Raw genomic sequence first — 26469 nt, forward strand, 5'->3', positions numbered from 1 at the left:
AAAAAGAAAGAAAAAAGAAAAAAGCAAAGGCACACAAAAACATGCATCCTGCTTCCAAGGAAATTACAAACTATTGAGAAAGACAAGTTATTTTTATGGTGTTATTGGATTTTTTCTTCATCTGTACAAATTATTTTACCTACTAGAAAAAAAATGATGACAACCATGTAAACAAGCATTCTAAACAATTCATTGTTGTAAATAAAACATTCATATGCAACTAAAGTTTTTTTTTAATTTAATGCATGACCACAGAAAAAGAGAAATTAAAAAAAAAAAAAAGATTTCAGTCTTCAAATCTCATTTACAATGGAAATAGAAAATAAGAGTTGAAAGCTGCTCCTATGTCTATAGCACAAATGATATATTAACTACTAAACAGAGCTGGTTCAAGATATATTTAAAAAAGAAAAGAAAAAGAAAAAGAAAAAAGAAAAAAGCAGACCATTTGAGCAACACAGTGAATTATAACCAAACTGCCTTTATCTGAAATTGGATTAGACTATGAATTTAACTAGAAAATTACCAAAAAAAAAAAAAAATGGGAGTAGCCACTGATAAAATTAAATAAAAGAAAAAAAAATATATAGTGATTGACTCATGGCAAACACTAGAGAAATATGAAACCAAAGAGATCAAACCAACTTGCTGATGTATCAGGAGTCTTGGGGATAGCTCTATGGATATCCTCCAAATACTGGCTAAACAAAAGGATATCACATTAGAGAAGCATAAGCCATCATATGGAATCATAGCTATAATGATTGGGAAGGGACCCATAGGGTATTTTAGCCCAAGATGGGCTTGAAGAATATACTCTCTGACATACCCTACCTTAAGTAATTCAAGATTTCACATGAAGAACTCTAAAAAAGAAGTAATGTCCCCTCCTCTCTACTTCTGGACTTATATAGTTATTAGAATTTCTCCCCCTGCTATTTACTTTAAATCATTCTCTATGACTCCCCTGCCTCCCGAATGCTTGGGTCCAAGCAACAGGTTCATTTTTTTTTTTTAAACCATAAAGATTACATTCCATTCTTGTATTTAAAAAGTTCTTCTCTTCTTCAGTATAAATATCCCCAGATTTTATTCAATTGTTATAGGGCCTCTCTCAGCATCTGAGATGCATTTTTATGGATGTTCTCCAGTTCCCTAATTTCTCTCCTAACATATGGTCCTCAGTTAACAAAGTACTCCAGCTGTGATCTGATCAGAGTGAAGTAACTTCAAAGATGAAAAGGATCTTGTAGAGAGCATCTATTTCAACCTTTTCACTTTAAAGGTGATGAAGCTGTGGTGGAGACTTTAGGAAATTTGCACATAGTCACAGCTAGAATGTAATAAAGTTGAGTTTCAAAACCAGGTTTGTTACTTCCTCAATAAAACCAGATTAGAAACAGCAATTATTGTTGGAGAATAGCAGGAGTAGAATATATAAAAGGTATGCTTTGTTCAAATGTATGCAGCAAAGATGATCAGAATTCTGAGTTTTTCAGATATCAAATATTCAAACTATATTTGCTTCTTAATGAAAATTGTTTTGATAATACAATTGCCTATATATGGTAAATAGCTAATAAGCATAGTTAATTAGAATACCATATTAATGAATATAATCAAGAGAAAATAAGGTTAGTAAAATCTAGTTTATTTTTAAGGGATAGTCAAGGTCAAGATTTTATGTATGTGTACAAGCATATGTGTACACACCCATATATGCACATGTATATAGGTGTGTATATAGGTATGTGCACATACATATGTACACATATATGCATACATATATGCTAACATGAATTTCAATCAAGTAGAAGAAAATGTTTTTTTTGTTTGTGTTTTTATTTCCATGCCAAAATATGTTTCTGAACAAATAGGAAGGTGACTGAGGGCAACACAGTTAAACTGGTGACTTCCAACATAATGTTTCTAATTGGCTAATTTCATATAAGCAGTTATACATTTTTTCTTCTAATTTGAATCATCATGAAGGAAGAAAACAAGACAAATTTTTTCTTGACTGAGAAAAATATCTGTGCCACATTCTATTATTTTAATTTTGTGATAGTTCCCAGTCTTTATATAAAAAAAATATAATATTATATAGCATGTAGTTTTTTGTAGAGGTCTAGAACTGAGCAGATGCACTTGGATAACTGAGTACTTAAGGCTAATTACCAATTGGACAATTCTCTATTACCACATATTTGGAGGATGACCCTACTTAAAGATTCTGTGCTGGCTTGATAGATGGGTGTGGACAAAGAAGGAGAAGTGAGATCAGTGGGTGGAGTAGGAAGAGGAGGAGGGATCATTCCTTTGGCAGTGGAGAGAGAGGACGGTGGTTTAGAGATTGCTAGATCTAATCCCCTAAATGTGACCCCAAAAGCCTAAGAATAAAGACTTTTGCTTATCCTGACTCCGGTTGATTCTAAGATATCCAGGGTCCCAACAATTTGGCGCCCAACATGGGGCTGGGGACGAGTTTTTAAAACTATAACTAGATATACATTAACTTCTATATGGTTAATGTAACAGTAATATTTAAGGAACACATTTAACTGATTAAAGCTTAGAAGATTATAAATTACTAATAAGAAGAATGGAGAAAGAAAGACTACAGTAGAATTATAACATTTCCTGGTTTCTTTCTTTTTGGTGCTATAACTGTTCCCATGAGAATTAAATAGTTAGGATAGGGCATATTTGGAGGCATATGACTGAGACTTAAATTTCTATATTAGATTTGGCTAAAACAGTATCATTCATTGGGAGAAATACCTTGATTAATAACTAAGAACATGGTGACATCATCAAGCAAAGACTTTGATTGGTGAGGAATAGTTCAAAAAACAGTTTTAATAATCAAGGGATGTAAACAGTGAAGAGAAAGACAACCTAGAAAAGAGAAATATAAAAATCAAAGTTTTTAGTCAATTGTTTTTCCTACCAGTAGACTTCCAAAAAGTTAACCAAAACTTATGTTGATAATAATAATGCAACAGCTAGATTTTATAGCAATTTTTAGTTTTTCAAAGTGCTTTATAAATTTTTCACCATCTTCATAGCAATCTTGGAGATATGCACTATTGTTATCAACAACTTACATATGAGGAAAAGAAAGGAAGCAGAAATTATGTGATTTGCATTGAATCACACAACTAGTAAAAGTCAGAGGAGAGCTTTGAATTCAGTTCTTTCTGACTACAGATTCCTCATTTTATTATGCCACAAAGAAAGAATAGAAATGCAGATAGGTGTGAAATAATAGCTCGAGTTGTTTTAATTTATCTTACTCTAATTAATAGTGATTTTATTTGAGGAAAATTTTTTGAGGAAAATTTTTTTTAAGTATCTGAAATTATCCACTTTAAATCTCATAATTCTCTCTATCTCTTGTTTTTCATAAATTATTTTCTTTTCTATAAATTTAACAGGTATTTCATACCCTACTAATTTGCTTATGATCACTCTTTCTTCACTCTGCTTATTCACCCTGTTTTGGCTTCAATTTTATGGTTGAGTTCATCTCAGTTCCATTCAAATCATTCAAATTATGACTATTATATATATATATATATATATATATATATATATATATATATATATATATATTCCATCCATTCTCTTTCCCTTCCTTTTATCCAACTGTCTCTTTATCCAACAGTTCTTTAATGCTTCTTTGATGTAAGGTAAGCTACCTACTTTACATGCTCCTTTCCCATTCTTCCGGTATATTGGTCTCTCACCCCTTAATTGTACTTTTTAGGTACTTTCCTAACATAGTCATGCCCTATGTCTATGTATCTCTTCTAACTCCCTAAGAATGATGAAGTCCTAAGAAATTACAAGTATCATCCATAAAGGAATATGAACTGTTTAACCGAAAAATTTATAAAGCACTTTGAAAAACTAAAAATTGCTATAAAATCTAGCTGTTGCATTATTATTATCAACATAAGTTTTGGTTAACTTTTTGGAAGTCTACTGGTAGGAAAAACAATTGACTAAAAACTTTGATTTTTATATTTCTCTTTTCTAGGTTGTCTTTCTCTTCACTGTTTGATTCTTTATCTTTTTTATGTTTCCCTTGGGTCTTATATATGAAAAACTTTTTTGCTTAATGCTGCTTTGATACTTTCATTAGGAATACTTTTTATTTCATTATGTATTTGATTTCCTTTGAAGGGTTATACTCAGTTTATCTGGATAGAAGATTCTTGGTTGCAATTTTACCTCTTGATACCCCTCTCAAATATTATATTCCAAGGCTGCCAATCCCTTGAGCTAGTAAAACTTGTGTCATACTGACTGTCGCTCCACATTATCTGAATGGTGCCAAATTTTTTTTTTTTTTTTTTTTTTTTTTTGCTTGGGAATCCTGGAATCTGTATGGATTATTCGTGAGATTTTTTTGTTTGTTTGTTTCAGTAAGTAATTGGTGGATTCTTTTCATTTCTACATGTTTTTCAGTTGTAGGATATCAGGATGATTTTCTTTGATGATTTCTTGAAATATGATATATCTAACTGCTTGCCTGTTTCTGTGTCAGTCTCTCTATTGCTTTCCCTGTCTCTCTTCCTGATTTTTCCAGCCTACTTCTTAATGTTTAACTTTTTCTTTTTTAACTTTATGATAAAGTTGGACTCTGTTCCCAGGGTAGGAAAGCAACTGTCTCAAGCTTCATTTATTTATTCTCTTTTTCTTTTATTTCTATCTTTCTTTCTTTCTTTTTTCTTTTTTTTTTTTTTTTTTTTTTTTTTTTTTTTGTTAAACATGTTGCTGCTTTCAGGCCTATTTCTGGGGTTTTAAGTTTTCAGTTCTTCTAAGGGAGTATGATCTAAAGAGATGTGTGGTTACTGATATGATGGCTGGTAGTTTGCTTTGTGAGTGGTTACAAACATTCTATTCCAACCTAGAGCTATGAACCCCTGGTAGTGCTCCTTATTAGCTTAGGGACTTCAGCTAGATACCATATATGGACAATGTAAGAGAACATGGCTGCCAGTGCTAACAAAGAGTCCCCTGGAATCTCTTTCTGACTAGTTTTCCAACTCTCTTATCTTTTGTAGTCTGTGAGATATGAAAGCTGCAGTGTTAGATTCAGTCATCCCCAAGTCTCTTGGCTTGTTAGGTCTGACCTGTGCTGGACTATTCTTTACCTACTCTAGTGAAACAGATTTTTCCTGACAAACTTCTAAGTTATCTTGAGCTGGAAAAAATGCTTCACTTTGTTCTCTTCTTGATTACGCCACTCTAGAATTCATTCTGATGCAGCATTTAAAAATTGTTTGGAGGAGAATTTCAAAGAATTCCATTAAGACTCTAACTTTGCTGTACCACTTTGGCTTCCAAGCCAACAAGAAGACAACATATACCTAAATAGGTAATACACTATAAATACATGATTCAGAGACATTTCTTTTTTTTTTTTTTTTTTTTTTTTTTTTTTTTTTTTTTTTTTTCTGAAGCTGGAGTTAAGTGACTTACCCAGGGGTCACACAGCTAGGAAATGTTTGAGAACAGATTTAAACTCAGGTCCTCCTGAATTCAGGGTGCGTGCTCTACCCACTACGCCACTTAGCTGCCCCCAGAGACATTTCAAGAAGCAGTTTGCTCTAGGGTACTAGAGTGAGAGGTTAACAAAAAAAATGTATTATTTGAGCTGAGTCTTCAAGAAAGTCAGGAATTTGAGAGGTAAAGATTAGAAAAGAACAGGATTCTAAACACAGGAAGAAATCAATTTAAAGGCACAGAGATTTAGATACAAATTTATCTAATATGGATAAGAAGTAGGCACTACATCTGGTTCACTGATTAAAAGAATGGATTAATGTTTATTATCACAAAGCTATGAATGATCTAAGTTTTAAAAAAAGCTTTAAAGGCCAAATAGGGGAATTTATATTTGATGTCAGGAGTAATGGAGAGTCAATGGAAATTATTTAGTTATTGTGAGGGTAAATCCAAGAGAAAACTGTCATAATACTCCAAATAATAGACAGTGAGGTTTTGAACTAGGGTAGTAGCTGTACTAGTAGAGAGATAGGATCCATCTGAAAGATGTCGTAGAGAAACAAAATACAAGATTAGCAACTTATTGTATATGTGAGTCACCACAGTGCAAGTATTATCTCCATTGCACCCCTTTTTTATGCTTCACATCCCTGGAAAGTAAGGGCTATTAGCATTCCCATATTATGGACAAATGAGCAAAATGAGGCAAACAGTATCATTACTAGAAAAAAAAAGCAATAAACACTATTATTAATTTTCCCAAAAATAGTTTAAATCTCAGATGATTTAAAGATCTAATGAGATTTATGTAACTAGCAAGTGCAGAGCTAGAATTTATACCTAAAATTATCTACTACCAAGATATTTTTCATACACACACACACACACACACACACACACACACACACACACACACACACACACACACACACATATATATATATATATATATATATATATATAATTGTTTCTCATTTTGATTTTGGTAGATTTTTTTTTTTTATTCACATGCTTCTGTATTTACTATTATTTGATATGGACTCCATTTTCTTTGTTATTTCACTTTCTTTCCTACTAAATTTTCTCAATATATCAATGATTACTGCAAAGACCTTTTATCTCAGAAAAAAGTTATAAGGACAATGGATTCTGTATACCTTGGGATGAGCTGGACTGAAAATCTTCATAAACACTGCAAATGTTTCTGAGGAAAGAAAAAATCTCCAAAAGAATAAATAACCAGTGCTTTCCTAATCCCAGAGAACCTCTCCCTAACTTCCTCCCCTCAAAAAAGAATAACAAAATACTATGTATTAGACAAATGCTCATTAAGGGCTACAGTGTTTCAAGGCATTATGCTATACTGCTGGGGACATAAAGACAAAAATGTAACTGTCCCTGCCTTTAAGGATCTTGCATGCTACTGCTAACTTGATAATATGTGCTCATTTGAGGAAAGAACACAACTGCAAAATGGAGTGGGTGAAAGCAAGCATTCCAGGGAGTTTTAGTATCTTTCTCTGAAAGAGTTTCACAGATTTCAGTTTCCATCTTTGTCATGCCTGGTGATCATAACCAGTAACAATCCCCAATAATATTAGAAGGCTTTTGTGATGCTGCAAAATTTAAACTAGAAACACTTGCCAGCAAACACCAGATGTACTGTAATCTTTTACTGCTGTCTCATTGCAGTGTTCAAACAGCTTTCCCTCCCCTTCTCTCCTGGCTTGGTGAATCCAATTTCAGATTCTCAGTACATATTTTAGTGTCTTAAAAATCACACAATTACCATGATAAGGATATTTTAGCCAAGCAACAACAAAGAAAGGGGAAAAACAACAACAACTTCATGGCATCAGTTTAATTGCTTCCAAATTCAAAGCACAGTCAGAAATCCTATTTGCATTAAATCTGTTCAACACAATGCTCATGTCTGCCAGCTATCATTAGTTAGTTTTATAAATCAACCAACTCCATAAGGTGTCAGTGTAGAACTAAGACCTCAAAATACTGAGAAAGGAAAAGAAACAATTTTGGAGGAAGGTAGGAGGCAGTATAAATTAAAATGCCAAATATTCTTAAGATTTCAGGAAATTATTTGTCTAATATCCCTATTTTGAAACCTCTATAATTTACCCTATTGTAAATAGTGTTTGATTTAGTTTCTACATATGTTAAAACATTTATTTTATGTTGGATAGTTTTAAAAGATTATTTTATAATTATCGAAAGAATAGATTTGCTCATTTATTTTCACATTTGTCATCCTTAAAATTCTGAATGAAATATTCCACCAGCAACTTCTGAAAGAGTGTTGAGTCTGAAAGATTTCACTGACATGTAGGGAAAAATGGTCTATATTGATTGAAATGACTATAGCCAAAAAGCAATCTGCCAAAGATACACCATTACCTAAAGGAGATTCCTGCACTTATTTTAGGATGGTACTGCTAGGGCTAGTAGTAAAGTATAATTCTCTTACTTTATTTCCTAGAAAAAGATGGCTGCTATCCATGGTACTTTTTTTCTAATTGAAATCATCTTTTAACTGTTCCTTTCTATGCTGGTTGTGAGGGTGATCTATAATGATTTCTATTTTTCACTTTTCTCCACTGATTGTAACACCACTAAATTTATCAATGAATTCAATTACCTCCAATGGATTGGAATATAGCTATTTCTTTTCAGCCATAAATATTGACAGTGATTAGATAGAGACACTAGCTTCTTCTGTGAATTCTCACAGTTTTTCTTTTCTCCCAGAAGCCTCTGCAATGGCAGTACCTGAAGGTGGCCCTAATTAACTCACTCTACAAATGCTATTCCAAGATCACACTGAATTCAAACCTTTGCATTGCTTAAGATCAGAACTAAATTATTTTCCATGTCATTAATATTTATGAACTGTCTGACATAAAGAACTTTGTTGTTGAGATTAAATAAGGCATTTATTTGTGTACTCAAAGAAGCTAACTTAGGTGATAAATCTCACATTTGTAACAAATCCAATTCAAATAGCTAGCTATTTCAAATAAAAAGCTAGCCACAATCTCTAGTTGCCATGCATGATAGATCTGAAATCTGAATCTGCTCTTTGGTCTAGTTTCCAAATATGCAAGTTGGCCTTCCTGTGTCTGTGTGTGTGTGTGTGTGTGTGTGTGTGTGTGTGTGTGTGTGTATTTGTGTGCTTATTATACTCTGTCCACCATCCCTAACAAGTCCCTGAGAAATGAGAATAATTATTTTAAATAAGAAAAAAGTTATTTAAAGTGGGACAAAAACTAGCACATCATATGACAAAAGAAGTCTGGGTTATGGGAGGCTGAGGTAAATGGAATGGGAGCATAGCAATGACGCACATAGGACAATTTTGTCTATGGGTGCTAAAGGAAGGAAGAAGTTTGCTAAGTACATTTTTACTTCAGGCATATTGATTAGGAAAAATGAATAATCCTTATGAAACTCCCATTCCTTGATCCTTTTGGAGATGCAGAACCTAACAAGAAGGGGATCACCACTGCTATGGGAACCTAGATATGGTGGCTGCAGATGGTCATGATATATTTATTGCCAGGGAAACTTACAAGTCCACAAGCAATTATTACATTCTATTCTAATGTTGATGATTGGATATATATGTTTAACTCACAAGAATTATTTCTCTGATCTTTCCAAATGATTTTTACTATCAAATGATCATTTAAATTGGAAATATTAAAAATAAAAGAGAATATGACAGATTATAGGGAGCCAGACTCAAAAACATGAAAAATCTGGTGGTACCTTGATTTCAGTTTTAATTTTGTTACATATTCAGCAGGTTAAAAATCTCACTGTTCTGGATATCTGTCTATGACTGCAAATTACATGGAGATTTGCCTTATAAGTGTGAATTTCCTAATATAAGACCCCTTTGTACAAAACAAGCACTGAAATAATCCTCATCTTATTTAAAACAGCTATTTTTTAAACCAAATAAATTGTGTTTCCTCTGAAATTTTCACTTCATAGATACACGTGGGAAAAAGAATGATAGTTTCCCTTAATAAGAATTAAATATTGATAATCGACATCGCTGACATTGTTGGTTGCTTTTAATTTTTCAATATTGTTATCTTTTTATTAGCTCAATAAAAACAACACAATTTTGTGGAGAGATCTGAAGTTTACACATTTTCACTGAAGGTTATCTAACAAAGGCTTTTCTATATACAGATATATCAACTAAAATAGAAGTTTTGCACTTCTGGAAGAAAGTGACCAACATTTCCTCATGACACAAAAGGCTTCTTTTGATTAATTGTATGGCTGGAATAAGCTCAGAATAGCTGAACTGATATATTTTCTTTTCCTCTGTTACCACCTTACAAAGGGTGAAGGTCATATGTACTTAAAATATATGCAATGAATTAAGTGAATATCCTTTTAGTTTTGTGATTAGAGATTTTGTTTTGATTGCTTTCATTTTACATATTCTTTTGAATTCTAGGTGATGGTGGTGGGATATTCACTGGACATGGGAGCTTAAGCCAAGAAGATGTTGGAGGCAAAATCTGAGGCTGAATGCAGAGCCAATCAGTATAACAAAGAAACACTGAGAATCCAAAGTATTTCACACAACCAAAGGGCCACCTTTGGATGTGGAGATGGTAGGACTCTGTTTTATAGGAACTAACCTAGAACTACACTACAAAGTGAAAGCACCATCTTTTACTAGACTATAAAGTAGTAGCTGGTGGGGATTAGTTCTCCAGATATTTGAAGAATATTCTTTCTCTTATTAAATCTTTTTTTTATTTTCAAAACATATATAGAGATAATTTTCAACATTGACCCTTGCAAAACCTTGTGTCCAAATTTTTTTTTTCTCTCCCTCACCCTAGATGATTAATCCAATATGTTAAACATGTGCAATTCCTCTATATATCTATCCACAATTATCATCCTGCACAAGAAAAATCATATCAAAAAGGAAAGGAAATAAGAAAGAAAACAAAATATGAGCAAACTACTACAAAAAAGTGAAAATACTATGTTGTGATTCATACTCAGTTCCACACAGTCCATTCTCTGGGTGTAGTTGTGAGAAATATTCTATGTTCATTCTTACTATATTATGGAAGCATTTTCTTTTAAATAAAAGCTAATCTGATTGGTAATTTGTTAAAATGGAACAGGGATGCAAGGGACCCATTACAATTGAAGAACTATCAATAAAGAAGATTAGAGTCAATGTCAGAGGCAAGACATATTCTAAAAATTAAAATAATAGACACCTCTGAGGAAGAAGTGAATATAATTTAACTTTCAGGAAATGGGGGCCAGAATAGTCACTGTTGAGGATAACTACATGCCATGATACAGAGGGCCATTTTTTGGAATTAGGAGGACCTGATCTCAAATTCATCCTAAGACACCATTTATGTGAATCTGGACAGTACACTCAACCTTGCTTGCCTCTGTTTATATGTAAAATGAACTGGAGTTATAAATGTCAAGTTATTCCAATATTTTTGCCGAGAATATTCCAAAGACAATAAAGAAGAGTCTTGTAAATAGTTAATATTTATTAGTAATCATTCAATAGTTACTGTTACACATAAACTGGAAAATCTAGAAAAAAAAACTGTTAGTATATCATGTAATTTTTATTGGTTAAAAAATTGATTGCTCAGACACGTAAAGAGCTAATGTTAGAATGTTAACAATAGAACCTATGCTGGAATATAGTTCTCTTAACTTCCAGTCCAATCTCTAAAACAGCATATCTTACAAAGGTAACTAAAACAATATCTTTAAATGTAACAGATATATTATCTTCATGACTAATTATAAGATAAATTCTATAGCTGATATTATAAATTCAAAATTAGCATCATGATAAAACCTTTTTGATTTAAAGGCCTTTATTATCAAATTAATTATAAAGTGCTATTTCTTTTTTCTGTACCATTGGTTTACTTAAGAAAAAAAAAATCCTGAACTTCAAATAGTGTAAATATCATAAGGACTGGCATAGAAATCAATGAATCAATCTCTTATTGAACAATTCATTGAACTAATCTTACAAGGTGAGCATTGTGTTTTAGAGGTATAAAAAAGCACCAGATATGTTCCTTGTCATTAGGAAATTTACAAATAGTTATGGAACAGGCCATGAAAAGATAAAGTATGAGTCCTTTTTAAAATATGCATTACTTATTTCGATAAATCTTTCAGAAATACATGTATTTATTTTAATTAAAAGTCCAAATATTTTTCATTCCCATTATTCTTCTCTCCTCCTTGAGAAGGCAAATAATTTGATGTTGATTATAAATGGGATATCATGCAAAACATAATTCTATCTTAGGCAAGTTGCACAAGAAAACATAACCAAAAATTAAAGAAAAATAGAGAAAGTAAAAGAAGTATATTTCAATCTGCATTCAGAGATCATCAGTTCTCTCTCTAGAAATGGATAGCATCTCTTATCACACATCCATTGGAATTGTCTTAAATACATTAACCAAAACAATGATTCAAGTCTGTTATGGTCAATCATCTTTAAAATATTGCTATTAGTGTGGAAAATGACCTCCTGAATCTACTCATTAAATTTCATAAGTTCTTATAAATTTCCTAATTTATTTTATTTTCTAATATTTTCTTGCTTGTTATTTCTTAGAGTACAATATTCCTTCAAAATCATATAACAATTTCTTCAGCCATTCCTCAATTGATGAACAATCCCCTCAGTTTCCAATTCTGTGCCCCCACAATACACACACACACACACACACACACACACACACACACACACACACATATATACATATATATGTGCCTGTGTATATGTGTGTGTTACACATAGAACTTTTTCTTTTGTCTCTTTGAGATACAGTCTCTGTAACAATATTGCTGAAATTATTGAGGTAGCCAATGACCCACTGTGCTAATATCTCAGGTGTGTTTCTTGTAAACAATATATTGCTGGATTCTGATTTGTAATCCATGCTCATAAATGGTTTTGTTTTATGGGTAAATTTATCTCATTGAAATTCAAGTTTTCTAACTGCATTTACCTCAATAATGTTTTCTTATGTTTGTCTTTTTTAAAATTTTTTTATCATGTCCCTCCTCCATTATGTTTCTAATCATTGCCTTCTTATCTGCTTTCATTTTATATGCTATACCATTTCTCTTATCCCCTTGTTGGATAAGATGGGTTTATATTTTCAATTGAATTATATTAATGTTTATATGCATATATATATGTTGTATCGTGTATATTTCCTTTTTCAACTTATTTAGAAGTAAGAGAGTTTCAACAAGTGTATACTACTACCATCTTTTTTTTTTTTTTTTCATTTCAGAATAAAGGCTTCTCTTGTGAGCTTCTATTTTGTGAGGTAAACTCCTGATTCTCTTTCTTCCAGTTCATTCCTCTTTATCACCTATTTTTTCAACTTATTTGTACTTTATTCCTCTTTAATTTGCTCACTCTTATACCTTCTTTCCATGTGGAATTATTCGAACTACCCCAATAATATTAGAATTTCTATGTACTATCTTTCTATATAGAAAGATAGTTTAACTTTATTGAGTTCCTTATTGAGTTCTCATAGGTGTTTACCTTTTTATGTTTCTTTTAAATCTTGCATTTGAATCAATTTTCTTTTCAGTGTTGGTATTTTCATCAAGAATGTGTCCAAGCCCTCTATTTAATTAAACATCTATTTTCCCTTGAAGAACTATATTCAATTTTGCTGATTCCGTTATTATTGGTTGCAATTGCATGTCTTTTGCCTCTTACCTATCATATTCTAATCACTACTACTTTAATGAGGAAGTTGTTAAATCTTATATAATCCTGAATATAGATCCACAGTATTTTAACATTTTCTTTCTAGATAATTGTAGTATTTTTAGTTTCACCTCAGAATTCTGGAATTTGGTTTTTCTGGAAGTTTTTATTTTGGAATCTCAGGAATTAACTGTTGGGTTCTTTAAATTGCAATTTGCCTTCTAGTTCTAGGATATTGGGCCAGTTTTCTTGCTAATTTCTTGAAAAATTATGTCTGGGCTTCTTCTCTTAACATAACTTTAAGAATATAAAATGATCATTGTCATCACTTTGCATTATATTTGCGAGTAATTTTCCCCCAAAAGGATATTTCACATTTTCCCTTTTTTTATTCTTTTGACATTGTTTTATTTTCTCTTAATTTTTTGTGAAGCCATTAGTTTTCATTTCCACAATTCTATTTTTAAGGAGTTATCTTCTTGAGCAAAACCTGTACCTCTTTTACCATTTGGCCAATTCTATTTTTAAATTGTAATTTTCTTTATCATTTTTGCAAATTTTGTCAAGATATTAATTTTTTAATTATTTGGCTTCATAATTCTTTCCCTAATTTTCCCCATACAACTCATTTTATGTTAAAGATATATTTTTGCTCTTAGAGAATGTTTATTGGATTTGTTTCAAATTCACATTTTTCTTTTCCTTTGAATCTTTACCTGAAGCTGTCATTACTTTATTGTCTTTGTCTGAGTTCCTGTCTTAATCTTTGCCAACAGAGTAGTTTTTATGGTCAATTTCTCTTTTTCCTGTTTGCTTCCCCCCACTTTTTTTTTTAAATTTTAAACTTCATTTTAAATTGTGGCTCTGTTCTCAGGGTACAAGTATTAGGGGTGGCTATAAATTATCACAGATTTTTTTTTTGTCATTTTCAGACCTAGTTCTGGGGGATTTGGGCATTTTCAGTGCTTATAAATGATGTGATCTGGGGGGAGGGGTGGTCTGTACTTTTCTGTTCTTTTCTTGTTCTGTACTTTTATCCTTACCCAGTAAGGGCCACTGATTTCTTGAGATTGCAATTGATACTGTTCCTCAACATTGCTGATCCTTTAGGATTACAATTCTGTTCCTTAAAGATCCCAATCTCTTGTGAGCAAAAGAGATATTGTCGCTTAGGGTTCCTGTTTCCTTTTGACTCAAGGTATTTCACTCTGTCCTTGAACTGTCAACTAGAAGTTGAATCAGCCATGGATTTGTCAAAGAACTTCTAGTTCTGTGTCCAGTGCAAGCACATGGTTTCTCTGTAATATTTTCTTCAAGGTCATCCAAGTGACAAATGGTAGAATGGAATGTACATGGTAACTACTATCTCTTTGCTCTTTTTATCACATTCTACTAATGGGGCAAAAAGGCAAATAGTGGGAACAAAATTCAATCCCAATTCCCACTTTTTAAATACTTTATTATTCTTATTGGTTGCATAAAAATAATATCAATTCTTTACATGTATGTAGTCCTTTGAAGTTTGCAAAGTGCTTTATAAATTATATCCCATTTGATTGTCATACTAATCCTAGAAGGTGGGTACTTTTATTATCCCCATTTTACAGATTAAGAAATTCGGAAACAGAGAAGTAACAGGCCCAATATTATATAACCAGGTGTCTGAGACTAGATTTCAATTCAAGTTTCCTATGTTTCTATGCACTGTGCCACTTTGCTGCCTCTGCGTGAGTCATATAAACATCTTTGCTCTCCTGCTTTTGCTTCAAAATTCCTTTGAGGGGCAGGAAGATTCAGATTTTTGTAAAATTCTTTTTGAATTCAATTTTATTTCCCTGAAAATGTCTAATATAACCTTTGGGTTTATCTTCCTATAATTTATATCACATTTAAAATTAAATACTACATAAAGCTGCAGCTTATTTTACTTTTAATTGTAGAAATAGTAGATATATGGAAATTAGTCCTTCTAGTAAATGAAGTAGAGTTAATGTTGTTAAAAGGCTGGACATCGAATTTCATATTAGCCTAATCAATTCTTTGGTAAATTTTGCAGAAGAAAGAGAGAGACAACCCAAAATAATCTGATAGTGTACTTAGTTTTATTATTTTGAGTTTTCTTTGGTTTTCCCCTTGCTTGCTTAATAGAAACCAGTTCCTTGGGAAAAAGAAGTTATTCATTGGTCATGTGGTCCATTTTTGCAGAGTCAGGACTGAATGTGATTATCTTCCTGTGGGTCACCACATGTTGTATTTGCAGTGATCATTGTTTCCTGTCTAAATGAAATGCCTCAGGGTTACCACAAACTGATAGACATGGCATGCGCCAAATTACCCACTGCAGCCCACCATCTGCCAAACCACAGCTTCGAAGCACTTATGTCACTGGAGAAGATGAGTCCCACAATTACAAGTGCATTAGATAAGACAGACTTAAAAAATCTACTATCCAGGATTGTTCTTGCTTAATGGAAATGGGAAGTAAATACACATGAAAACAGGTGTGGAAACTAATGAAATCCTAATAAAAGAAAAAAAGAAATTTAAAGTAAACCTAAATCATTTACTAGGTCATGCCATTTCTCTGCTTAAAGATATTCATTGATTTCCTGTTATTTCCTAAATAAAGTATAAATACATTTGCCTAATTTCCAAGTCTTTTCCCACTCTGATATTACCCTTACCAACCTTCTATACTTATTAATGTAATTTATGTTCTAATCAAACTCATCTACCTCCCCATCCTCCCAAATACAGCAAGATACTTCTTCCCCTTATGCCTTTGCTAACACTGCTTCCTTTGCCTGGAATGTCATCTTTACTTCCCATGCTTATTTGCTATCTAGCTCCCTAGGAAAACTCACTTGGATGCTAGTATTTATATAGAATCTCTTCTGATCCAGCAAGCATGAAATAAAAGCCCTCAGAGATCTTATAGGATTGTATATCTTAGATTGTGAATATAATAATAACTAAATGATGTATATTATCAGTACTTGTGCTGGTATCTTATTCCTCTGTTAGACAACAAGCTTTACAGGGAGACAGTGTTTGTATTTTTCTCATTATCTAAGGAGAATTGTTTTTCATTTGGTTGAACAAATGGAGAGGAAAAGGAGAAGAGAAAAACACTATATAATCCTAACAAAGATCCTTAACTAAAAACAAAACAAAAAAAAAAAAAAAACCTTAATTTATCCGTGACTCAGTTTCTCCATATATAAGTCCAGAGTATTTGGCTTGGTAATCTTTAAAGCTCTTTCAAATTTTACTCTTATATAATTGTATTCTTGTGAAATGGTTGAAGGTTAAAATAATTAGGCCATCACAAATTGCAAGAGGAGCAGAAGAGGACACTGAGATAAGTACTACTGAAATGTGTTATTCGTTCTTATAGTTATAATTGGACTTCTTAACTAGCTCTTTTGCCCATCTCCTTTGTCCTCCCTCAGGGTTTATGCTGATGGTATGCAGAGAATATTTTGGGTTAATTTTTAGGGCATTGGAATTCATCTTGTTAAATCCAATAACTCCTTTGATGAGATGGTGCCTAATATAGTTGATTGGATATGAACTTTCTAAATGAAAAATGAAATGGGATTGTCAGGTGGGCTTTAAACTTGGTAGGAAGAAAACACTAAAGGAATCCATCACAGATTTTTAAGTCTCAAAATAAACTGAGGAAGGCAATTTTCTGCTGTTAAAGATTTATCTAAGTTCAGCAAGTATTTGTTAAGCGCCTACTGTGTTCTCAGCATTCTGTTAAAGACTGTAAAAGAAACAAAAGTAATAAGAAATGAATTTCTTGACCTCAATGGGATTGCAAACCAGAATGACAAAGCAGGAGATAAATATGAAAGGATCAAATAAAAATATTAGATTACATGTGTCCAAAGCACATAAAAATAATTCAAAGGAAATGAAGATCAATGGGATGTCAGAAGTCTCTTTCAATTTTAAAAGCTTATTCAACTCAATTCAATAAATCTTTAACAAGTATAGAGAATAATCAGGGTCTAGGGATCCAAATATGAAGTATAATTTGGTTACTTCCTTCAAAAAGCTTACAATCATATGGGTAATGGGGAAACAGAGAGGGCATTAATATAGAACTTGTTTGTGTATATTTTGTACCAGTGGTGCACTGGTAGCTGTTGAAATTTTCTCTTCATAATTTTCAGCATAAACATTTAAACCTTAGATATCAGCAAACTACAAATCAGGGCTTCATTTATTGCTATTCTGATTGTCTTGTCTTAAAGTAAGAGAGAAATGTGAATTGTGAACTAAACTTAAACATGTCTCATGTTTTTTAATGGAGATTACAATCAAAATTATCTATTTTGTGTTTAATAATGTACTGCAATTTTTCTTTGGCCACAAATTCCTTCCTTCTTCACAGATCTGATAAGTAAACTATTCTTTATTCTTCTAGTTTGCTTATAATATCACTCTTCAGGTCTAAGTCAAGAATCCATTTTAACTTTATCTTGGGGTGTTAGGTGTGGACACATGCCTCATTTCTGAAATACTAATTTCCAACTTTCCCAGTAGTTTTCTTTTTTTTTTTTTTTCATGTAGTTAGTTCTTATCCCCAAACCTGGGTTATTTGGGTTTGTCAAACACTTGATTACAATATTCATTGACTATTTTGTCCTGTGAACCTAACCTATTTCACTCTGAATTCTTCCTTGTGTGCTTCAGATCAACAACAGATCAAGCCTCTGAGCTGGTTTTGGAGTGCCAGAATCCATGAATATTTGGAGTGTAACAAATTATTAGCAGAAATGGAAGAACTTAAGAAAACATCTATGTCAATCAGGCAGAGTGGAAAGCATGCCAAGTGCAGATGCATCACAAGGAGCTGGAGGCAGGGAGCTATGATATTGCTGCATCTCTCCCCACGGAAATTATTGAGAGGCCCTTAGGCTACTCTGTCATAGTTAAAAGCCAATGGATCAGTAGATTAGCTATGAGACATTCAAAGCAGATATAAAAGGCAAATAGTGAGTTTCTGACCCTAGAAAAATGTGGTACCTGGCCCACCTACCCAGCACCTTAGTCTGAAGCATCTGCCCCAGGGCAACCTAAAGTAGCTGTCAACCCTTTGATCTAAGAACAGACCTCAACCTATAAAAATGAGCAAAAAAGCAAAAAGAACTCTAACATAGAAAGCTTTATTTTTTTTTTTTTTTTTTTTTTTTTTTTTAATGGAGAAAGAGAACAGACTTCAAACCCTGAGGATCCTAAAGGCAAATCATCTCCAGATGAAGTCCCAAAGAATGATATGAGTTGGTCCCCATTTCCCAAACCTCTCGGGAAATTAAAAAAAGTATCTTAAGAGATAGAAGAAAAAAGGGGAAAGGAAATGATAACTTTACAACTGGTTTTGGAAAAGGAAAAACAGAAATTATCTGAAGAAAACTTAAAATAGATTGATGAAATAGGAAGAGCATATAATTCCTTACAAAATACATCTGAAGTCATGGGAAAAAGCATATAACTCCTTAAAATAAGTATACAAAATAAATCAATTCCTTTAAAAACAGAATATGTGAGATGGGAAAAAATTCAATGAAGAAAGCATCTCATTTAAAAGTTCAATTGACCAAATACAAAAGGAGATAAAAAAGCTAATTGAAGAAAATAATTCACTGAAATTAGAATTAAACAAATGGAAATCAATAACTCAATGAGATTTAAAGAATCAAAACCAAAAAAAAAAGAAAAAAATAGAAGAAAATGTAAAATAACTCATTGGAAAAACAACTGACCTGGAAAATAGATCTGGAGAGACAATGTAAGAATTATTGGACTTCCTGAAAATTATGATAAAGATAAGAGCCTAGACATCATCTTTCAGCAAGTCATCAAGGATAATTGTTCCATTATCCTAGAACCAGAGGGTAAAATAGCCATTGAAAAAAATTCACTGATCACCTCCTGAAAAAGATCCCAAAATGAAAATTCAAAGAAACTTTAAAACTAAATTTGTATTTATGAGAGTATATATAGAGTGGCATTCTTCTAGTAGCTTATTTACTTCCTTTAGAGCTTTTTTGGGTTGTGATCACTTCTACATTGGGTCATTGTTCCTTTGCTATAGGACTTTCAAAAATTTCAAAAGATGCCTTGTATTATCCTCTTCTTAGGCACACAGGAAGAGATCAGGGAGAAGGGGAAGGAGGAAATAAAAAGAACAAATTAGAAAGAAAATAAACCTCATATATCTAACACAATCTGTACTTTTAACATTCTAGGATAGACATTCCTGATTCTTAACTGATTACAAGTTTCCTGCTCCTGACCTTAGTGGAAGAAATAAATCAACCCTTCATCTAAAAATAATGCTTTCATCAATCATAAAATATTTAGGTTGTTTGTATCATAAAGTTGAGTGGCTCCTGAACATAACATGTTACTTTGATCTTGAATCAGCTTGAAATTCCCTGAAACATGGAATATAGAAGTCCTAAGACTATTGCACCCAATATCAGTTGGAAATATTCCTATTTATATCTTTTCTCTTCTTTTCTTTGTAGGTGTCAAGTCAAGATATGGAAGTGAAAGATGTCAGTGAATTTTACTAGTTAGAAAACAACAGTTTCAGCTTCAACATGATAGAATGATGGGTTAGCCTTGTTTGCAGGTGTCTATCCTAATTCTACTTCCAGTGATGATATCAGTTAATCTATTTTTTTTTCCTTTATGCCTCTCCCAATTTCTTTTCCCATTTTCATTAGCAGTTAAATCCTATTATTTGGGACGTGTCATTACATGCAGAAGAAATAATGAAAGAAAAAAAGAAGGAATGAAGGAAGAAAGAAAAGAAGGAAAGAGAGGAAGATAAAAAGCAGAAAGAGGACATCATTGGTGAAATCATTGCTTTCATAGAGAAAGTATGGTATAATAGAAAATGATACCCTAAAACAGAAAGGAAGACCTGGATTCAAGTATTGTTTTTAGCTAAATCCTAGCAATCTAAAACTGTATGAGTTATTGAATAATTTTGAGCCCTTAATACTATAAATAGCAGTTTATTGGTCTACTTCTACCATCAAGAGAGATTCTTCATTTGGGTGGTTCCTATATTAATGAAATAATTTGTCCAATCCTTATCTCTATCAATGGTAATATTTAATAGTTTTCCTAAATCCTCTAGCAAGTTCCTTTCTTCCCAGTAACAGACCTCATAATTTTTCATTTCTGTTTCTATGTTGTAAATAAATCCCATATCATGCCTTCTTTAGCCACTAAATCCAGCTGAATAATATCTTAAAAGTGACTGTTTTTCAAAGTTTAGTTTGAATACCTTTTATCTTTCTACATTCTTTTCCATAGTGAACTTATTCTATCCCATTATCATTATCATTTCCATGTAAGTGGCAATCAAATCTATATGACTTTCCAAAACTCTGGTTTATTTCCTCATTTCTGTTGTTTGTTTTTAACCTTCATTCTTGAAGAGGACCATGATATCAGGGAGGTAATTCCATAACATATGAAAAAAAATGAATCTAAGTGATGGAGGGCTATGCAAACTCAGCAGCAAGGCTAGGGAATAAACAAATTACCAGAGAAAGGCCAATCTCGAAAAACTGGATGATTTGTGTGTATATATGAGTTGGAGGTATGAGTGGTTTTGCTTTTTTCTGGACTATGAGAAGAGACAAGATGGTATTAAATAACTTCTTAAGGAAGATGTTGTTCTGAGCCTTACACAAAAGGGAAAAGCCAAGGGGAAAATAATCATAGCATTTTTGAGTCAGAAGGAGCCTCTGATAATCAAGTTCAATCTGTGTCTGGACAGCAATCTCCAATATGTCTCACAAGTAATCACACAAGCTCTGTTTAGAGACTTACAGTGATAAAGAGCACACAATCTACTGAGTCAATGCATTCTATTTTTGAACAGGTCTAAATGATAGGAATAATTTTTCTCCTATATCAAATCAAAAATCTTCCACTCAGTAACTTCCACCCTTTTCTCCTTGATCCATTCTCTGCAGTCAAGAATAATGTCTAATCTTTCTATAATAAAATACTTCAAATATTTGAAGAAAATTATCATGTAAAAAATAATGGATTTCACACTTAAATGGGACCTCAAAGGCTGTCTAGAACAATTGACATTTTAATAAGCATCTTCCTTATAATATCTTGAAAAACTTGTCATTCATTCTTTTCTTGTTATATGAACACAACATAGTCTCAATTGACCCATTTCACTTTTAGATAGATTGAATATTAGTGCAAGATTTTTAATCAAGATTAAATCTGCATCCTGCTTTCAATTTTGCACTTAGACCAACACCATGACCAGCTAGATAAGACAGTGAATAGAGGATTGGCCCTGGAGTCAGGCGTCTGGCCTCAGACACTAAAGACTTACTAACTGTATGACCCTGGATGAGTCACTTGGCCTCAAACTAAATTCACACACACACACACACACACACACACACACACACACACACACAAAAAAAAAAAAAAAAAAAAAAAAAAAAAAAAAAAAACAATAGTCAAAGTCTTTTCTTCTCATTGATTCTCCCTTGTCCCTTCAACTATTCCTCAAATGGTCTCTATTTTAAGTCCTTAACAATCCTTGGTTGCTCTCTGTTGGCCTTTTTTCTAGTTTATCACATTTTGTTGTTTGTTTAATGTGGCCTTAAGAATTGTTTGCAATGGTCCAAATGAAATCTGAGTGACAGGTTTCATATATATATATATATATATATATATATATATATATATATATATATATATATATATATATATATATATATATATATATATATATATATATATATATATATATATGACTATAACCACATTTAATCCTACATACCATGCTTCTTAATGTAGCTTAATAATGATATAGGTTTCTTAGCTTCAACACTGTCGATATAATGAATCTATAATCCACTATTTTTAAGACAAATTATTCACTAATGATACTTTTGTCATTTCATTTTTGTAAAGTTAATTTAAATCCAAATATAAGCTTTTCATTTATACATAATGAGTTAAATCTTTCATATTCATTCCAATCTTAATCTCTTCCCCAATTTATCTAATGAGATATGTTCCCCCCCTCCAAATTTGTCTTTTAGGCTAAATACTCTCAATTCACTCACACATTGATTGTTTGGCATGGTTTCTATTCTTCCAACATTAACAATACTAAATATATTTTGATGACAAAAGAAGTACATCAAAATAAGTGGTTGAAAAGATCATTGCCAAGAAAAACTGAACATTGAAAACATTTTCATAATAAAATATGAACTCATTGATAACTTTTCAAAGTCTCAAAATTATTTCCAACTAGTTTAAAATGAAATTTATTTTGAAATATCCCTCTTACTTTCATAAAGTCAAGTGACAGAAACAGATAACATATGAGATAGAAATCACTGGTTTGAGTAATTGAGATATAAGAAAAGACTTTCATATTCATATTTCTCATAATTTTAGGCCATACTGAGGGCTGAAATATCATACAATTCTATACATTTTCCAGACCTCATTCCAATTTCAATTCCAGTCATGGATTTCAAGAAGCAAAATCATAAGTCCACAGGACACACATATTATTCCTATCAGTATTATTTTAGGTCTTAATATTGTTCCTGTCCTGTAAAATAATTTTTCATGCATAATTATGCCAGAAAAACAACTTACTAGAACTGCTGAATGATTTTGACTAGACTGAAAAAGGTTATATTTAAAAATCTTTTAAATCCAGGACTGTTATGGGCCAGAACTCTGAAACAAGGATTCTTACAAGGTGTTAAGTCAGTAGAATTGATGATACAATGAATATCCATTTAGTTTAGCATGGTGCTTAATAGTTCTCTAAGTTCAGTATGATTGATTTAATCTCCCAACAAATAATGGTTTCCTAGTGATATAATGATTCGTTTATATTCAGTATAGAGTATATAAGTTGGGAGCCAAGAAGAGAGATTCATTGCACCTTCAGTCAGGCTCCTGGTGGCTCTCCTGGGGGATTGAGAGGCTCAGAGATAGAGCCAGAAAAGACAATGGACTAGAGGTGGGAGCTCAAGCCCTTGGAGCCAAGGAGGAAGAGTCATTTCCATCTTTATCAGCTTTATGGTGGCTGGCCTGTTCTCCTGCATTTTCTCTGCTGAAACCAAGTCTCCTCTGAAGGCGACAAGAAAGCTAGTTGAGCACCAGGCAAAGGAGACAATAAAGACTTTTGGCCTTTAATACTTGGCTATTCTTGCTGAGATTGCTCTGCTAAAAAGAAGGCTTCCCAAAGACCTTAAAAAAAAAAAAAAAAAAAAAAAAAAAAAAAAAAAACAGAACACTACACAGGAAGAGAAAGAAAAGGAATCTAGACTACTTAATGAATTTAATAAAGAGCAGTAGACACTAAGAACCTCTGAATATACCCATCATGAGTAGGTTAAGATGCTTGTAAAATGCTGTTAGTGCCAGGTTTCTGTTCATGGATGCAGTCATAATAATTCTTTTTGTCTGCATTCTAACATGACTTCAAAATCCACCTGGGAGAGAGGTCTTTGTCTGCTGAAACCATTAAACTTTAACTCTATTCCGCATTTTGTTCTAGATACCAGAAAATTGTACACTTGAAATGTTATTGATTCCCGAAAAGTCATCCTTGACTTCTTACGACCTTTTACCGCTTAATTCCCAAATTCAATCCAATGCCAAGGATAGCGGGTCTCATCATTACAACATCTCTCAGATATGCTCCTACTTTTCTCCATTGCTGCTACCACCCAGAGGCAGACCTTCATTTTTTTGGAATACTGCAACAGCTCTCTTGCTGTAGGTACCTCCTACAAATGTCTCTTCACTTCAATTCACACTCCATTCAATCACTGAAGAAATTTTTCCAAAGCACAGATCTGACTGTATCACTATCCTACTCAATAAATTCTAGTGATTTGACATGATTCTTCTGGTTCAAATATAAAATGTTTTATTTTGGGTGTTTTCAACTGTACATATTTGCCCAACCAAATGTTTCCAGTTCTTTTTATGTCTTTTCACCCATTTTCCATACTCTGATTTTTTGAGACTTGTTTCTATGCTGTTCTTAGGAAAAAAATAATGAACCTCATAATTCCAACTCCAGATATTTCTGTTACCTGTGTCTCCTGTCCAAAACTTTCTCCCTTCATTGTTACATCCTGGATTCCTTGGCTTCTTCCAAATCCAAGATAAAATCTCACATTCTCCAGAAAGCATTATCCTAAGTCTAATGCCTTTCCTCTGTGGATTACTTCCTATTTACTCTCTATGTAGCTTATTTGTATATAATATTTTACATTCTATATCTGTTCAGCATTAGACTTAGCAACAGAGGTCTTTTATTTTTTACATTAATCAATATTTATTAATGTGTCTGATATATAGTAGGTGTTTAATAAATTCTATTCATGGATAATAACTTGTCTAGAGAAAGTAATTTATAGGAATATTTGACTTAATATAGTTATTGGGTTCTGTGAAAACATAGTGTTAGGTGAAAAGATACCATTAGGAACAATGATATGTAAATGTACTACATAATAAATAAATATGCTTTTGGTAGATGCATCTCAAAGGTATGAGATTTTGAGGGACAAAAATACATTCTGTATTTTTTATACGTATACAGAGATCATAATTATCACATTATAATTAGCTATTTGTCTTGAAATAAACTGAAAAAAGGTAAATAATCCTATTATTTCATAAGAACTAAGGATAATACTAAATATTGCCTCTACTTTTCTAAGCAAAATGGTTGACTGTAGTGTTCAGTTTTCTTGAGGTCTCTGCTCCTTTCAAAAGTTCAGTAATCACCACAAGAGTTCCCAGGAGTTAAAATCCAAATCTTTTATTATCTCCTTCCTGATGCTGGGCAGCTTTCTGGAGAGCCTTTCAGTCTGGCTTTGATCATGGTGGGGGAAGTGCAGGAGGCCAGGCTAGCTACCAGGAATATCGAATTGAATCTCTCCCTTTGGTTCTGAGAGTTTAAACTCCTACCTCCAGTCCTTTGTCTTCTCTGCCTCAGCCTCTGAGGGCTTTAAGAGTCCCAGTTTATATGCTCTAAACTGAGTATAAACCAATTATTATATCACTAGGAAACCATTATTTGTTGTAAGATTAAATCACTCATACTGAACCACGCTAAACTAGATAACCATTGTATCATCAATTCCACTTAGTGCCTTGTAAGCATCCTTGTTTCAAGTTCAGAGTTCTGGTCCAAAACTGTAGATCAATAGATAATACTTTTAATGTTCTCTCTGTTGCAGAGTCAGTTCATAATCACTGACCAGCATACTCCTAACCAAGACCATATTGGGGACATTATAGAAAAAAATGGCTCTTGGAGGTGAAATTAGTTTAAATGATGAACAATCAGAAGGTAGAAAACTACACTCCCCTCATGAAAAGAGGACATACAGTTTCCACAGGCAGACAGGGAAAATTCAAGGGCTTATTGCTAATTAGTTTGACTCTAAGAAAGAGACAGGAAAATGAAAGACCAAGAAAAGACTACATAATTGTCTGTATTTCAGTTACTGGTTTGTATAAAAAGGAATGCAACAGTTTGGTGCTATAAAATGTACAGTTAGGCGTAATATTTATAAGCTATAGAAGTATGGGATAACATTTGGAATAATCTTTCTAACAATTGTGTATGTAAATCATTTAAAAAAGAGAGAAACAAATGACATAATACTCAGCCACTCTACAAAGGTTAAAGATTCTGTTCTATTCATGAGGAGAAGAGTAAAGGAAAATTACTATCATAAAGACAAGATCAAGGAATGTTTCGTATTTAATTCAATCTATTCATATCTTCTTCATGTGTGTTTCCAGTCCTTGATCATTCATAATTTCTACCTAAATGATTTATCAAGTATTCTGGAGAATTGACTCTATAGTTTTAACTTGAATAGTGAAACACTAAAACTGGTAGTCTCCTACTCTCCTTATTAAACTGGTTGAATTCCTTTATGATCATACATTTCTTCACTGATCTTTTGTTATTCTTCTTCCTGAATATAGGTCATCATTGAGCCAGCACACATATTTTTACTATGTGTCTCTCCATTGCTTTTTGATTTTTTTCAGACACTACAAGTACAGAGCATCATCAGAAACATTTCTGTCTTTAC

Source organism: Sminthopsis crassicaudata, chromosome 6 (genome assembly GCF_048593235.1).
Source record: "Sminthopsis crassicaudata isolate SCR6 chromosome 6, ASM4859323v1, whole genome shotgun sequence".
NCBI lineage: Eukaryota > Metazoa > Chordata > Mammalia > Dasyuromorphia > Dasyuridae > Sminthopsis > Sminthopsis crassicaudata.